General features: G+C 49.5%; 1 protein-coding gene across 1 annotated transcript in view; it reads left to right on the forward strand.

The window, feature by feature from the left end:
• LDLRAD2 (low density lipoprotein receptor class A domain containing 2) overlaps positions 1-16,436 on the forward strand; it is a 145,405-nt gene that overhangs the window by 34,972 nt on the left and 93,997 nt on the right. The gene's annotated exons all lie outside the window — the stretch shown is intronic.

The following is a 16,436-nucleotide window of genomic DNA, read 5'->3' on the forward strand; positions in this document are numbered from 1 at the left end:
AAAGGTAATGAACTATGACGAAACTGGATGTAGAGTTTCTTTGCCAGGGGGGGTTGGATAACATCCAGGAAGATTTCATACTGGGGGCTGGACTTAATGTCCAAAAAGATGTCAGTGAGCCTACCCAAAGACGAGTGTAATAACAATTCCTTCCGATAGAGACACAAGGCCTCATTCAAGGATTTCTTGGATAATGTGCCGTTTGTCTCTTCCGGGGCAGTCCAAAGGTCCCCCTTCCCTATGGCATAACACAAGGTCTTAACGTGTGATAACCAGGGAATCTTATTCAGTTTCCCCCTTGTCAATATGTCGGCCAGGTCAAGCCTATAGCTCGCAAGCTCGGGTGTTGACCAAAGTCGTCTCCAAAACAGGAGAGGGCGATTCAGGGCAATTTCTTCTATAGGAACTAGGCCTAGATCCCATCTCAGGGGGATTAGGGGGGTACTTACAGGTAGTTTCAGAAGACGCCTGATAAAGGAGTTCTCAGTTACCGCTAAAGAAGCAGGAGTAGAATACCCCCAAAGCTCAGCGCCATATAGCGCGCCCCCTCTTGCTTGGGATTTATAGATTTCCATGGGGGGGCCCAGAGGTTTAGAAGAGGTGTTATTAAAAACCTTCAATAGACCCCCCACTGATTGAGCTAGCTTTAGGTTTGCCTTTGCCATGTGAGACCCCCATTTCATTTTATCATTGAGGGTCACTCCTAAATAGTCAAAGGTAGCAACCCTGTCTAGTTCTACATCTCCCATCTTAGGGTGGGGACAGTTGATTGATTTGGGGCTAAAAACCATAAATTTTGTTTTGGATAGGTTCAATTCCAAATCCCTTATTTCACAGAAAGAGCAAAAGGCCTCCAATGTGCGCTGAACGCCCATGAAAGATTTAGATAACAAGAGCGTGTCATCCGCGAACATAAGGGCCGGTATCCTACGCCCCGCGAGGATAGGAGAATCCAAATTAGCGGAGCGCAGGAGATGCTCGATCATCCCGTTGATAAAAAGGGAGAAAAGGGTGGGGGCCAGGACACAACCCTGCCGCACACCCTTTTCAACCGGAAAAGGCCCTGAAATTTCCCCACATCTCCCATATCTCACCCTTGCGTAAGTGCCTTGGTGTAGGCGTTTGAATAAATGACAAAGGTAGGGGGGGACACCCATCTCTAATAACAAAAGCCACAGTTTTTCCCTTTGGACCAAATCAAATGCGGAGCGAAGGTCCACAAAGATTAAATAAAGATTACCAGCTCCCATACTGACTGTCTTCCAGTAGATCAACTGCAGCCTAAACAGTTGGTCGATAGTGGAAACCTTTGCTCGGAACCCTGCCTGGAGCGAGGATAAAATTTGATGTTCCTCCATCCAGGACTGCAACCTTGTTAAGAGGACTCGGGCAAATAGCTTCTGCAGGACGTCAATCAAACTAATGGGGCGGTAGTTGACTGGGTCCAGGGGGGGGGATTTTTTATGAATGGGTATTATTTCCGCTCCCGACCAGGTATCCGGGATCTCAAGGCCCTGCAAAATGGCATTAAAATATACCAATATGTAAGGGGCCCAAATATTTGGTTCACTTCTAAACAGATCACCGGGGATCCTGTCAAGCCCCGGAGCCTTCCCTGCAGCTAGGGTGCTAAGAGCCAGCTCTATTTCTGAGAGGGAGAAAGAACGACTCACAGAGTCTTCTTGGTCCTTCTGGTACGATGGAGTAAAATTATGCGGGGTTACCAGGACAGCTCCTCCCGTGGGGGCACTTAAAGAATATAGGGGTTTGAAATGGGCGAGCCACACCTCCTCACTAAGGTTAGGAATGATAGCGGGACTACAAGCTGCTGAACCAGTTCGAACGATGTTCCAGAAGGCCTTCGAGTCATGAACTGCTAGTGCTTGTTTCATATTTTGCCACCTAAGGTCCTCCCATTCCGATTTAGCCTCCTTAATCAAATATTTATAAAAAGCCCTTGCAACCCGGATACTCGACGGTGTGCCGTTTTTTACCTCCTTGATCAGGGCAGTCTTGGCCAGCCTGCAGGAACTGTTGAACCAATGCTCAGGCCTAGGTGCTCGTGGCCTTGAAACAGAGGCACTATAGAAAAAACCGGCCAGGCCACCAAGAAGTTCATTATGGATGTTTTGGAGATCAGGGAGATGGTTCTGTTCAATACCCCCGTTAGGGCTCAATATGAGGTAAACCGCCTCCAAGGAACGAGTAACACTACTATATAAGGCTGCAAGCTTTGTTTCATCGGTCACAACCCTTACCCACCTAATCCGTCTACCACCTGCAGCTAGAACCAAGTTCTCGCTATTATGTGACGGCTGAACATGTAGGCTTGCACTGCCACCAATATTGCTTAACAACTCTAGTGACAGTAGATTATGATCACTATCGACCCGCGGAATAACAGAAAATGCTGCTAAGTAGCCCCAAAATTCCACGTTCACCAAGATATAGTCGATAGTTGAAAAACTCCCGGGTCTATTGAAGGTGAAGGCTCCCGGTGTGTCAGGGCACAATCTACCATTACAAGCCCTCAAAGAATGTGCAATAGCTAACTTATTAATCTCGAGGGCTAGAGGGAGGAGACGTTTAGCCGAGTAGATGGTAGGGACAGGGATTTTATAGTGTTCGTCCTCATCGCAGGTAAGGGAAGGGATCCCGAGAAGAGGTTCGTAGTGGCAATTAAAATCCGCACCTAGTAGTTTGTGCGATTTAGGTGGCAGGGAGTGTAGTACCTCATCCAAGGCTCCCAAAATTGACCACCCCAGCTGAGCCGGATAGGGGCGTAGGTAAACATTTAGGACTACCAACGAATATCCGGCGGGGAAGGTAAGTAACAGGCACAGGATATCAGGGGATTTAGTATCAATTGATTTTACAGAGCAACCTAAATGGGTTGCAACCCAAATAACTAACCCCCCCGATGGTCTACCCCTTACACCTTGGACCGCGGGAATAGAATAAGTTGCGTAACCCACCCTCGCTGGGCTATATCGGAGCCAAGTTTCTTGAAATAAACAGATATCGAATTGGTCCATTAGCTCTCCCCACTCTGGGTCAGAGAGTTTAGTCTCTAGACCGGCCACATTCCAGGACCCTATTAGTGGTCTACGAGAGGGTGTGGAACAAGGACCGGCCACCAACTGAGGAGAAACAGAGGACCCATGCGAGGCAGTATGTTCAAGGAAACCCAGCTCAGGGTATCCTTCCATAAGGCTATTGTACAGTTGGGGAGGGGGGAGGGAAGTGGGTCGACTCCCGATACCTAGTGTGGTCAGGGAAGAATCCCTCACCACTCCATACACCTCTCTACCAAGATTCCCCTCTATACTCATGTGCCTACCCTTAGTATTCCTTCCGGATGATGGTCAATCCACGGAGCTAAGTGCATCAAAACGATTAGCAACCGGGATGTTGAATAAAAAATTATGGGTAGGATGGTGGAAGTGTGAGAGTCCTACCGTGCTCCGGACGTTATGATGAGGATAAAAATACCCCAAATGGGAAGTATCAATAGAACCTAATTTAGGTTTCCCGCTCAAATCCAAAATATGTCCCACTACTCCAGGGTCCCTGAAGTTGATCAAAACGCAGTCCCCGCTAATGTCCTTTGGGCGGGTCCCCAGCCAACTAACCCTACGAACAAACAGGATCTCCCCATTACCAGCTCCATTCAGTGGTCTATTTTTGGACAGCCAATATGTGACTTTGTTTTTTAATTCGTAGTAGGTTTCCCCCTTAGAACTAGATAACGGAGGAACTCCTGTGAGCACAATCACATACGGGGCAGACTCGGGGGGGAGCTGTACAGATGGCAGAGGATTAACCAGATTCCAAGGGGCTAAATTCCCTACCGTACTAGGAAGGGACCTGCCCACCCCAGGGCCCCGTGGGCTATGTTCCTTATTGCTCAGAGGCTGGTCACATGCTGATGGAGCAATAGAGATTTGGGGAGCATTCCGGGGATTAGGAGAACCAACGGAAGGAGGAGGGGCAGTTGGTAGCGCCAAAGGGGGCTGGGATAAAATCGAAGAAGTGGGGGGCAAGCAGGCGCTAGGCTGATCCTGGGAGGCGGGATTTGTGGACTTAGCTTGGGTATTACTGCCTACCATGGAGCGAGAAGTGGGCAATGGATCAGGATGTGACTGTTGTGGCCCTATACCTTTGGTGTTAACAAGAGATACCAGCCTGTCTATTTTAGATGACAGGGTTTTTAGAAAAAGGTTTAGGGAGTGATCAATGTGCGATTGAAGATCTAATAATAGATTAGAAGCCCAAACCGGTGGATTAATAGTAGCAGGTTGGTGAATCTGGTCTAAAGAGGCAAGGCCAGGATCAGGGGGGGCAGAGTTGACGGTCCTTTGTTTTGATTTCTGTTTTATTTTCTGTTTATTTTTCTTTGATTTTACCCGTTTCGTGGTGGCCACTATAGAAACAAAAGAAGAAGATAATGGACCAATTTCCGAGCGCTCAGGCTCAGCTGCAATCACCTGTGCACAGGGTAAGTGGGTAAAAGATGGCAGCATAGATGTCATAGCTTCCATATCTACCTGATATGTGGACGCATCAGCCGAGCCCTCATGTGGGGGTTCCAAGGTAAATGCAGGAGTAATGGACAGCCGTCTTTCCGTATTTTCAATGGCTGTAGCAACCACCCCAATTGTTTTCTGCAACATTTTATCTATCGCAGTCAAACTTGGCAGCGGAGGATTCAGATTAGCTAATTGTCTGGTCATGGGCCGACTCGAAGAGGGTTTAGTATGTTTCCCCATAACTCAGTTGGGGACTAGCAGACTAGTATAATACGGGTAAAAAACAAAAAAAAATATAAAAACCCTCTAGGTATGGTAGCTTAATACTAAAAAATACAAGAATAAAATAACATACAACACGCTATGTAGCTTATGACTGAGTACTGTGTAACGATTAAAACACTACTCATTAATAGTGTGATTTACAGTCCAAACTAACCCGGAGTCCAGAGCCAAGAGGTGTTGCCCGGTCCGGCCTCTTCCGGCCCCGGACGGCCACAGACGGTCCCGCCCTTGTCCCGGGCTTCTCCCGGCGCTACCCGCGCGCGATCCCGCGTCGCGGGGGCGGCGGCGGTAATTTAAGCGCCTCCTGGCGCGCAGCTGTGCATCAGGTGATGTGTGCCCGCTAATCCTCCTGGGACAGGTAGTCCTGTCTCCCCACTGCGGCCGCGGACGTTGTGAATGCGGCGGCGGGAGACCAGGAGCACTTCAGGGCAAAGGGCAGCAGAAACAGGCAGCAGAGTTCAGGGACCACAGAACCTCAAGGGTGAGTGGAGACAAGTTGCCCAACAACGATGTACAGGAAACGAAACCCGCTCTGCCGGAGCGGCGGCGGTAATTTAAGCGCCTCCTGGCGCGCAGCTGTGCATCAGGTGATGTGTGCCCGCTAATCCTCCTGGGACAGGTAGTCCTGTCTCCCCACTGCGGCCGCGGACGTTGTGAATGCGGCGGCGGGAGACCAGGAGCACTTCAGGGCAAAGGGCAGCAGAAACAGGCAGCAGAGTTCAGGGACCACAGAACCTCAAGGGTGAGTGGAGACAAGTTGCCCAACAACGATGTACAGGAAACGAAACCCGCTCTGCCGGAGCGGCGGCGGTAATTTAAGCGCCTCCTGGCGCGCAGCTGTGCATCAGGTGATGTGTGCCCGCTAATCCTCCTGGGACAGGTAGTCCTGTCTCCCCACTGCGGCCGCGGACGTTGTGAATGCGGCGGCGGGAGACCAGGAGCACTTCAGGGCAAAGGGCAGCAGAAACAGGCAGCAGAGTTCAGGGACCACAGAACCTCAAGGGTGAGTGGAGACAAGTTGCCCAACAACGATGTACAGGAAACGAAACCCGCTCTGCCGGAGCGGCGGCGGTAATTTAAGCGCCTCCTGGCGCGCAGCTGTGCATCAGGTGATGTGTGCCCGCTAATCCTCCTGGGACAGGTAGTCCTGTCTCCCCACTGCGGCCGCGGACGTTGTGAATGCGGCGGCAGGAGACCAGGAGCACTTCAGGGCAAAGGGCAGCAGAAACAGGCAGCAGAGTTCAGGGACCACAGAACCTCAAGGGTGAGTGGAGACAAGTTGCCCAACAACGATGTACAGGAAACGAAACCCGCTCTGCCGGAGCGGCGGCGGTAATTTAAGCGCCTCCTGGCGCGCAGCTGTGCATCAGGTGATGTGTGCCCGCTAATCCTCCTGGGACAGGTAGTCCTGTCTCCCCACTGCGGCCGCGGACGTTGTGAATGCGGCGGCGGGAGACCAGGAGCACTTCAGGGCAAAGGGCAGCAGAAACAGGCAGCAGAGTTCAGGGACCACAGAACCTCAAGGGTGAGTGGAGACAAGTTGCCCAACAACGATGTACAGGAAACGAAACCCGCTCTGCCGGAGCGGCGGCGGTAATTTAAGCGCCTCCTGGCGCGCAGCAGTGCATCAGGTGATGTGTGCCCGCTAATCCTCCTGGGACAGGTAGTCCTGTCTCCCCACTGCGGCCGCGGACGTTGTGAATGCGGCGGCGGGAGACCAGGAGCACTTCAGGGCAAAGGGCAGCAGAAACAGGCAGCAGAGTTCAGGGACCACAGAACCTCATGGGTGAGTGGAGACAAGTTGCCCAACAACGATGTACAGGAAACGAAACCACTGACATAGCTTTCCATGCCAATACTACGTACAAATTCAGGGTGTGACACGCCAGTGGGGTAACACAAAACAATGGGTCTCCCTGCATAAAATAACACCCACCCCCTAGTCTCCCAAATTTCACAAATATTAAATGGCATTGTATTGTATTGTAATTGCATTTATATAGCGCTTACTTCCCCTAATGAGGCGTCGAAGTGCTTTTTCAGGGAGTAGCACACTACTCTGGAACCCAAGGAGGATTAGTGTTGAATTAGTATAGTGAAATGTGAAAGTAATTTGAGTGGTGGATATTAGTCAGTTATTTGGATTGAGAAGGATAGCGGAGGGATTGGAGAGGCAAAACGGTTTGCATTTATATAGTGCTTGCTACCCGTGTTAAAGGGAGGTGATGGAAGGGAGACAGCTAGGCCCTCTGGCATATGGACGATCTTAAAGCACGTGGCTAGCCTGTACCATCCCTCTGCACAGGGTGAGGGGTATGAAGACAGAGATGCACCTGCCAACATAGAGCAGTACCTATGTAAGGTTGATCCTCCACGACACGATACTCTGTCCCACCAAGCTAAAGATCATCTTAGACAGAAGTTATTCTTCTTCACAGATGCTGCAGAGGCCCTGGTGTGGATCACACAACATGACCGAGCATAACCCCCAAAAATTGCAGAGCAATGGAAATAAAGGAGGAGCAAGAACCAAAGTCTGCAGAGGCCCGGACACACTGAACACTCTCAAATTGTCTCTACCCCCACACAGCAGGAGCCACAGAAAAGGCCCTAGGTGCTGTGGTGGCTCTCAGCCAAGGCCCGCAATTAACTCAACTGAAGTAGGTGTCTCTACAGATTAAGATAACTTTGCCAGCTCAATTATGAGCACCAAAGGGGGTGACCTGCCAAAAGTTACACCACAAAAAACAGAAAATATGTTCTGATCCCATGCTCTGAAACGTACGACTGCCTCACTGACAGAGCAAAAATGTTTGTGAAGTGTCTAATAAACAGGAGGTTATCACCGCTATGGGTGGAGCAGGTAATACAATGGTATCAGTGCGATCAGGGTTTAAAGAAAAGTCTTATTTGGTCAGGATCTGGTGTGTGAAGGAGAAGTTGGAAAGTTTTACCCTGGATGAACAAGGGTCTCCTTCAGTGCCACACTAGTGTTGCACAAGTGTTATTTAACAATATTAACAATCTAGAGATGCTAAGAGAAGCCATCCATGTGAAGAATGAGAGGTAGGTTTATATGAAATTTAAGAGAGAGAAATGGCGGACGAGTTGGCTGTACAAACAACTGATTACTTACACCAACCTGGACGAAAACAATCAACTCTAGGCAAGAACCAAGCATGGGCAGGAAAGCAGCAGGCCACATTCTCTACAAACAATGGTGGAGCGGTCTCATTCTGGTCTCATCAAGGTAAACAACAGCTATGCCCATGCTGAAGCACGAAACACAACAATGAAACAGTTAGCAAAACAGTGGACTAGGAAAACATTACCAGTGTATTATGGAAAGCAAACACTAAACAATTTCAGAGACACGGCGGCGTGGGATTTCTTTTGTTGAAAACTGTATCCACTGTTGAATGCAGGTATATAATTTCTCCTGAGCAGGGATAGATCCTGTAACGCCATTTATCAAGGGCCCACAGACCGTCATACCCCGATGGAAGGTACATGCTTGAAGCTTGCTTGTGTAACTCTGCACTGCAGAAGCCTCTTTAACGTCAATGATTTCAAACATGAGCTCAAAATAATATCATATTACAAAGGAAGCATCACTTCAACAAGACTTTGTCAAACTAAAAAAGAAAGACACGTCTTACAGAGGTTTAACAATTAAAGATGCGTTTCATGCTGTTTGTGAAGGCGGTCGCTTAGACAACTATGTAGGCAATTACCGACGGGCCACATACCAGCATTACTTAATCACCCTGTGCCAAATAAAACAATGAAAAAAAGCTTTGTCCTTGAGTAATGTAAACAGGTTCTCATGAAAAATGCACTAACAGCTTTGGGCCAAGTTCACGCTTTATTCCAGACTATGCAAGACGAGCGAAGGCAGCAGTGCAGTAATTATGTACTCAGTGTGGAGCTGCTGTCCACTCGGCCCCTCGGCTGCTGGCACGGGCGACGGGGGGTTGCGCTCTCCCCTGCTGGCACCCAGAGAGGAGCGACTGGTCGATCGGATCCAGCCGCGACGGGTGCCCTAGGCGGCGAGGAGCGGACCACAGTTCTGGGCAGAGCCGGGGACGGGAGAGGGGCTCCTCCCTTCTCAGCCACACATAATCTCCCGGCATCGCCGTAGGTGCCGCGTACAACAGAGGGTCAGGTCATGAATGAGTAAATATACAGTTACCCGTACCTAGTTTACATATTAGTATTAAATGGCTCTCAGAGGCGCAACTAGAGTCAAAATCGGCAGAGTGTAGCTGCAGGGGCTTCTAAGCAGGGGCGAAAGAAGAACAAAGCTTCGTTAACTAAATGGTCTTTTTAATGACTTGTGAAGTACTCTGGTGCGGCCGCAGTGAAACAGACGACAGACCACAACAGCTTCTCTCCCCCCAAGCGAGCCAGGCAGGGGGCCTGGTGTTGCTCTGACCCTTGGACCATTCACACCTCGGCTCCCCTGACACCTCTGCGCCAGGCCCCCACAGGCAGGCCAATGCGGATGGGCAAGAAGTATGCGTGGGCCTCGACAACCAATGTGTCTTCCAAATTTAATGGGGGTGGCTCGCGTTCCGATCTGCTTCCTTCTCGGGCCTAATTTGCTGTTGGTTTGTAATGCTTTGGCTTCATCTAGTGGCCAAGGCATTACAAACCAACAGCAATTTAGCCCCAAGTGGTGCAACAACTATGAAAATCAGTGACACTCGGTTTAAACCAGGTCATCTGATTTTCATCCGGTAGAGTACTGTCCAGGACAGTCGGTTTTAACCGATTTCCGGACAGCCTAGCAATAATGTTCAGGATGCGGAGGATGGTTGTCCTTTTGAGCCTGTAGTGGGAAATTACATACACTGGTGTTAAGTCTGTGAGGCTGGTGCGTTTCCTGAAGGTCTGCTGTCTTTGTCTGCGCTGCCTCTGTGGTGGTCCAGGGGACGGGCGGGAGAGTCCGGGGGTGTGGCGGTCCTAGGGAGGGGTGGTGGTGGGTGTTGTGGCCCTGTTGGGGCTCCGAGCTGCATGATGAGTAGCTCCATGGCATCTGTTGTTCTTCAGGTGTGACTGTGGGCTGGGCTCCCTTTTATGCTGCAGGTTGTCCTCCGACTTTGCACCAGGTCAGAGCAGGTGTTAATTTCCTGCTGCTAATGCACCTTATCTCCTGTTTTGGGATCTTATCGCCGATGTGGCTGGTCGTTGAGAATGCTGAGGTGTTGTGTTGTCGCAGATTTTTGCTCGGGAACGCCTACTCTGCACCTCATTAGCGATAGTTGCCAGGGTCATCTGTGGCGATGTATTTTGCGGATGCTATCGCAGGTAAACTGGTAGTATCAGCTGTTGGCACCAGCTTGTGAATGGGGCAATATATTTATCGCGACTTTGGCTGCGATGAAGTGCCGATATCTCGGCGATAGATCCTTGAGAATATGCCCCAGGTGCCGCTAATACGTTGTTACACACTCTGGAGAAGTTACTAATGAGTAGGGTTAAAGAAAAAGGTGTAAGTCAGCTATCCGTGCAAGAAATAAACACATTTCCTGGCACACAAGATCCAAACCATGACTGCTGTACATTTCCATGCTAAGTACTAGAAGTGATATAGTCAATTTACCACACTATGACTCATATTGGCAACGTAATGCAGCAAGTAAAGTTTCTGCACTGCTTTGCGTAAACTGAAGATAGCAGAACAGAGCCATATCTACTAAGATGTGGAGCGGTGCAGCTATCTCCCTGTGCTGGCACACTTTAAGATGGCATGTGCCAACGTAGACACCCTTGCGCCATAGTGCATTGTGGGAAGCATAGTTTATGTGCAAAAAGTCCCTTGCTGTACAAAAAAACATGCTTGAAAACATTTCTCTTTTAGTATGTGTGCTGTAGAATGCAGCACACAGGCAAAAAGGGAAAAACAAGAAGAATTAAAAAAAAATCTTTCTTATGCCTGCCTCAGGGAGGGCATGATTTTGGAGCAAAACCCTGTCCACGGTTCTTTGTAGATAGAGATTTGTGTCAAAGCCCATGGGTGGTTGCACGGGCACTCCCATGCACCACCCATGGAAAGCCCCTTTGAGCATAGTAACACAAAGCAGATCATTGCTCAGCTTTGCATTACTTTTGGTTACAATCCAAGACAAGCTCTTTGCAAGGGCCTGTGCATTTAGAAAGTGTGGGATGGTCAGAGCAAATCTGTGAATATCCGAAAGTTATGCCTGTGTGGGTATTCACCCCATTCAATTGCTCTGACAACTCCCTTTGTAAAAATAATTTCCCACCTATGGTCAGGTTGTACAGTCATAAGTGCAATCACCTCAAGAATTCTTCTACAGATCCTCACTGTGTGAAACCGGATTTAGAAAAGATTCAGCTTTTTAGGCATATGTGCAGGAAGTTTTGTGACTCAAGACACAGTGTGTGTTGGCTCTATAGTTTAGGGTATAATGAAAATGTCATAAATGCATACAATTTACTCGTATGGGAAGGCATAGGTCATTAAAAAAAAAATGAATCCACTCTTCAGTATTGTTATTACAACAGATAGCACACGTGGGCATTTTTGCAATTTTTTTACCCAATGCAGCTCAGCAAGGGAACTTTCTGCGCTGCGTTGTGTGAAAGGAAGAGAGCAGAAATTGTCCAATTTAAAAAGATATGGAGCATTTCAGCTCTCTCCTGACTGCTTACTGTGTGGTGCCTAGTATCAACGCAATCACCTTTGCACCATAGTGCAAGGGTGTTTGTGTTATGGGCTGAATTATTTTTTGTGCAGGAAGGGATACCTTCCCACTACACAAAAACAATCCAAAGAGGCATTTTCCTCTGTCTATGTGTAATGCTCAAAATGTAACATAACATAGCGCAAACCACTGTGTTGCATTGCATTTCTTTACATAGCCACGCAAGGCAGTTCAAAGTGCCCATTGCGTGACTTTGGAAATCTTAGTGACGCTTTTGTGTTGTCCTTGAATCACCTTATAATAATCCATACTTGTAAAGTACGAACACATCACCCCTTAAGGTTCCAAGGCCCTTGAGGCTGTTGGGGAGATTAACTGAACTATTGCCCAGAGTCACATGATGCTGAGTTGAGCTGGTGCTGGCGCCGGGGATCGAACCGCGACCCCAGCGCTCCAGTCAGCCACTCTGGCTGGTGCACCACACCTCTCCCTTGTGTGATGCAAGGACAATGCAAAAGCTAGTAAATATGTGCCAGGATGTCCTTGAATTTAATGGGGTATTGGGTGAAGCACTTTAACATAGATGTCCTGGGTGCTCTAGGGGGTTTTGGGATTTGCAGGAGACCCTGGGTCTGGCCCAGATTATCCTGGGGCGTCCACAACCCCCCTCCCAAGACATTGTAATAGTATTTCAGGCCTGCCTTAGTTCAGCTACAGGCCGTCTCATAAATATATTGTGAAGCAGGACTTGATTGCCAAGCTGTTCAAGAAAGGGCTCTTTGTGGTGTAGGCTGCGAAACATTTTACTGGACTAACATGGGGCATATAAATATTTTATGGCACATTGTCCACAAGGGGTCTGAATAACGGACCGTTGTGGACCCAAATGCCTCAATTGTAAAACCCTATCGGTCAATTTGTTGAACAATAAAAAGTGTCAGATCCCAAGACAAATGCATTGCCAAACAAGTCAGCTAAGCGCTGGCTGTTAGCATTTTTCGGTGTTTAACAAAGAACACCCTCTCTATCACCCACATGGTTGTTGCTTTGCAAAAAAGCAAGTAGTGCGGATAGTTAGATCAAGATCTCCAAGTCTGTGACGACATCACAAGATTGACCTCTTGTCCCACCCTAGCCACTGCTCGCTTGGATTGATTATATTAACAGCTTGGGGCATATTTGCAAGGAGATATCGACATGAAATTGTCACTTTTAGTGGCGTTCTGGTGGCGATATCTCTGTCTCCTTATTTACAAAGCAGCGGTAAGCCACTTAACGTGTCTTAACGCTGCCTTGTAAATAAGGCCCATTTTCACGCTTCACTTAGGGTGTAATGGGCGGGCAATAGGTGTTGCAGTGGGCTTTCCACCACATCACCTATTGCTTTTTGACGCTGCCCCATATTTACAAGAAAGGGGCAGCGCCGAAAACTAAGACCAGGGCGCTCTACAAAACCTTTCCTGTTTCAAAGATTCCTTGCAATGTACTCTGTCAGGATGTTTAATGGTGACTGCTTGCAACACACTACATTAGAGGTGTCTTTCATTGGTCGAGGAGGGCCATATCCATGCCATTTTTGCCCGGATACCACTGACAATATAAGTGAAAGTTACATGGTGCACCATTTAGAAATCACTGAAGGATGGAGTGAAAGCAGTAGTTTACGTTAAACAAGGTAAAGGCTGAATATCCCTGATTTGGGTTACAGAGAGAGAGAGGTATGTTGTGAAGTAGGATGTGGCTTAAAGCCAAAGCCTGTTGCAAAAAATCTGTGAGGAAGACCAAAGCTTCTGTTAACAATAAACTATCCACTGGTGGATATCTGGATACATGTCCTGGTTAAAAAGTTCTAGTCATGTTAAAATTGTCTGTGGCAAGGTTTTTTATAAGATGTGGATGTTTGTCTCCAGAATTTTGCTAAGCTTTTGAGGCCCTGAATAATGTAGAATACAGGTGTTGTAAACATGGCTCTAAGAATGCATGCAATTGTACCCATCTCTGGAATGTTTGTAGTGTATTTCACCAAACTGCAGAGGGCTGTCCAAAGGGCCTGACAGAAGGTGTGGTTTAGTGGCATATGCATATACACATAAGTTTCCAACCTCTTTACTTAATATTGGGGGTTATATGAACTCTTTAAAAGGGTAATCCGGTAATCCCATTGAGGCTAATCGAAAATTGGCCACAGGTGTAGCTTTTTGGGTCACCTCAAGTCCACAAACAGTATAGGATGCTGTCAAAACGACTGGATGATGTTATCAGTGGTTTCATCAATTATGTCACTTAAAATATTGAGTCGTGTAATATGTGATGTCATAAGCAAGTTATAGTTAGCTCAGGGATTCTTTGTTTTTAAAACATTAGTTTTCATCTCATTTCAAAAACTAACTGTAACGTCACTTTAAACTTTGTTTTATTCTGTAAATGTTGGCTTTTTTTTAAAGTAAGGTCAGATACTATTACCATGTCTAAGTATAACATCACTTTAACCTTTGTTTTCTTCAGTGATTATTTGGCGTTTTTGGATACTATTCAGCCAATTCCCCCACTGGCCACGGCCTTTGGTAATGCACAATGGGAGATTGGCTGCAGGGCCTGGCCTCTGGTTAGGCTCTTCACCCAACCCCGACACACAGCCTTCGGTCATTTGCAGTGGGGGGGAGGGGGGGGGGTTGGCCTCAGTGCTTGGCCGGTTTGTCCAACTCCGCCACAGCACTTTGGACATTTTCCTTTGAGTTGTGGCCAGTCAATCAAAAAGCTTGGTACCGCAGGACTGGGACCAACCAACTGTATTGCAGTGGCTGACAGGAGTAAAAGCTCCCTCAACCAAACAGAAGGCACTGTTATTTAACAAGCATTTGCAATGCAATAGGTCTCGCATTTATAAGAGTTTGAGCTATTGGCATTGTAAAATTACAATGCCTTTTATTTATGTTTTGGTTTTAAAACAAATAAAAGGCATTGTCATTTACAATGTCAGTAGCATAAACTCGCATAAAAGCAGTGTGTGGCGTGCAGCAGTGTGCGGCGTGCAGCAGTGTGTGGCATGCAGCAGTGTGTGGCATGCAGCAGTGTGTGACGTGCAGCAGTGTGAGGCATGCAGCAGTGTGAGGCATGCAGCAGTATGAGGTGTGCAGCAGTGTGTGGCGTGCAGCAGTGTGTGGCGTGCAGCAGTGTGTGGCGTGCAGCAGTGTGTGGCGTGCAGCAGTGTGCAGCAGTGTGTGGCGTGCAGCAGTGTTTCGTGTAGCAGTGTGAGGCATTTTGCACTGTGTGGCGTGGCACGTTGTGCAGCAGTGTGCGGCGTGCAGCAGTGTGTGGTGTGCAGCAGTGTGCGGCGTGCAGCAGTGTGCTGTGTGCAGCAGTGTCGTGCAGCATGCAGCAGTGAGTAATGCAGCAGTGTGCGGCGTGCAGCAGTGTGCGGCGTGCAGAAGTGTGCCGTGCAGCAGTGTGTGGCGGGCAGCAGTGTTTCGTGTAGCAGTGTGTGGCATGCAGCAGTGTGTGGCGTGCAGCAGTGTGTGGCGTGCAGCAGTGTGCGGTGTACAGCAGTGTGAGGCGTGCAGCAGTGTGTGGCGTGCAGCAGTGTGTGGCATGCAGCAGTGTGAGGCGTGTAGCAGTGTGCTGCATGCAGCAGTGTGTGGCGTGCAGCAGTGTGTGGCATGCAGCAGTGTGTGGCGTGCAGTGGCATGCAGCAGTGTGTGGCGTGCAGCAGTGTGTGGCGTGCAGCAGTGTGCGGCGTGCAGCAGTGTGTGGTGTGCAGCAGTGTGCGGTGTGCAGCAGTGTGCGGTGTGCAGCAGTGTGAGGCGTGCAGCAGTGTGTGGCGTGCAGCAGTGTGTGGCGTGCAGCAGTGTGCGGCGTGCAGCAGTGTGTGGCGTGCAGCTGTGTTTCATGTAGCAGTGTGAGGCATTTTGCAGTGTGCGGCGTGCAGCAGTGTGCTGCGTGCAGCAGTGTCGTGCAGCATGCAGCAGTGAGTAATGCAGCAGTGTGCAGCAGTGTGTGGCGTGCAGCAGTGTGCGGTGTGCAGCAGTGTGTGGCGTGCAGCAGTGTGCGGCGTGCAGCAGTGTTTCGTGTAGCATTGTGCGGCGTGCAGCAGTGTGTGGCGTGCAGCAGTGTGTGGCGTGCAGCAGTGTGTGGCGTACAGCAGTGTTTCGTGTAGCAGTGTGTGGCGTGCAGCAGTGTGTGGCGTGCAGCAGTGTGCGATGTGCAGCAGTGTGCGGTGTGCAGCAGTGTGCTGCGTGCAGCAGTGTGTGGCGTGCAGCAGTGTGTGGTGTGCAGCGGCATGCAGCAGTGTGCGGCGTGCAGCTGTGTGCGGCGTGCTGCAGTGAGGCGTGCAGCAGTGAGGCGTGCAGCAGTGTGAGGCGTGCAGCAGTGTGAGGTGTGCAGCAGTGTGAGGCATGCAACAGTGTGAGGCGTGCAGCAGTGTTAGGCGTGCAGCAGTGTGTGGCGTGCAGCAGTGTTTCGTGTAGCAGTGTGAGGCATGCAGCACTGTGTGGCATGCAGCAGTGTGAGGCGTGCAGCAGTGTGAGGTGTGCAGCAGTGTGTGGCGTGCAGCAGTGTGTGGCGTGCAGCAGTGTGTGGCATGCAGCAGTGTGTGGCATGCAGCTGTGTGCAGCAGTGTGTGGCGTGCAGCAGTGTTTCGTGTAGCACTGTGTGGCGTGCAGCAGTGTGCAGCAGTGTGCGGCGTGCAGCAGTGTGTGGCGTGCAGCAGTGTGCGGTGTGCAGCAGTGTGCTGCGTGCAGCAGTGTCGTGCAGCATGCAGCAGTGAGTAATGCAGCAGTGTGCAGCAGTGTGCGGCATGCAGCAGTGTGCGGCGTGCAGCAGTGTGCCGTGCAGCAGTGTGTGGCGTGCAGCAGTGTTTCGTGTAGCATTGTGCGGCGTGCAGCAGTGTGCGGCGTGCAGCAGTGTGTGGCGTGCAGCAGTGTGCGGTGTGCAGCAGTGTGAGGCGTGCAGCAGT

The sequence above is a fragment of the Triturus cristatus genome, chromosome 1_2, assembly GCF_964204655.1.
Source record: "Triturus cristatus chromosome 1_2, aTriCri1.1, whole genome shotgun sequence".
NCBI lineage: Eukaryota > Metazoa > Chordata > Amphibia > Caudata > Salamandridae > Triturus > Triturus cristatus.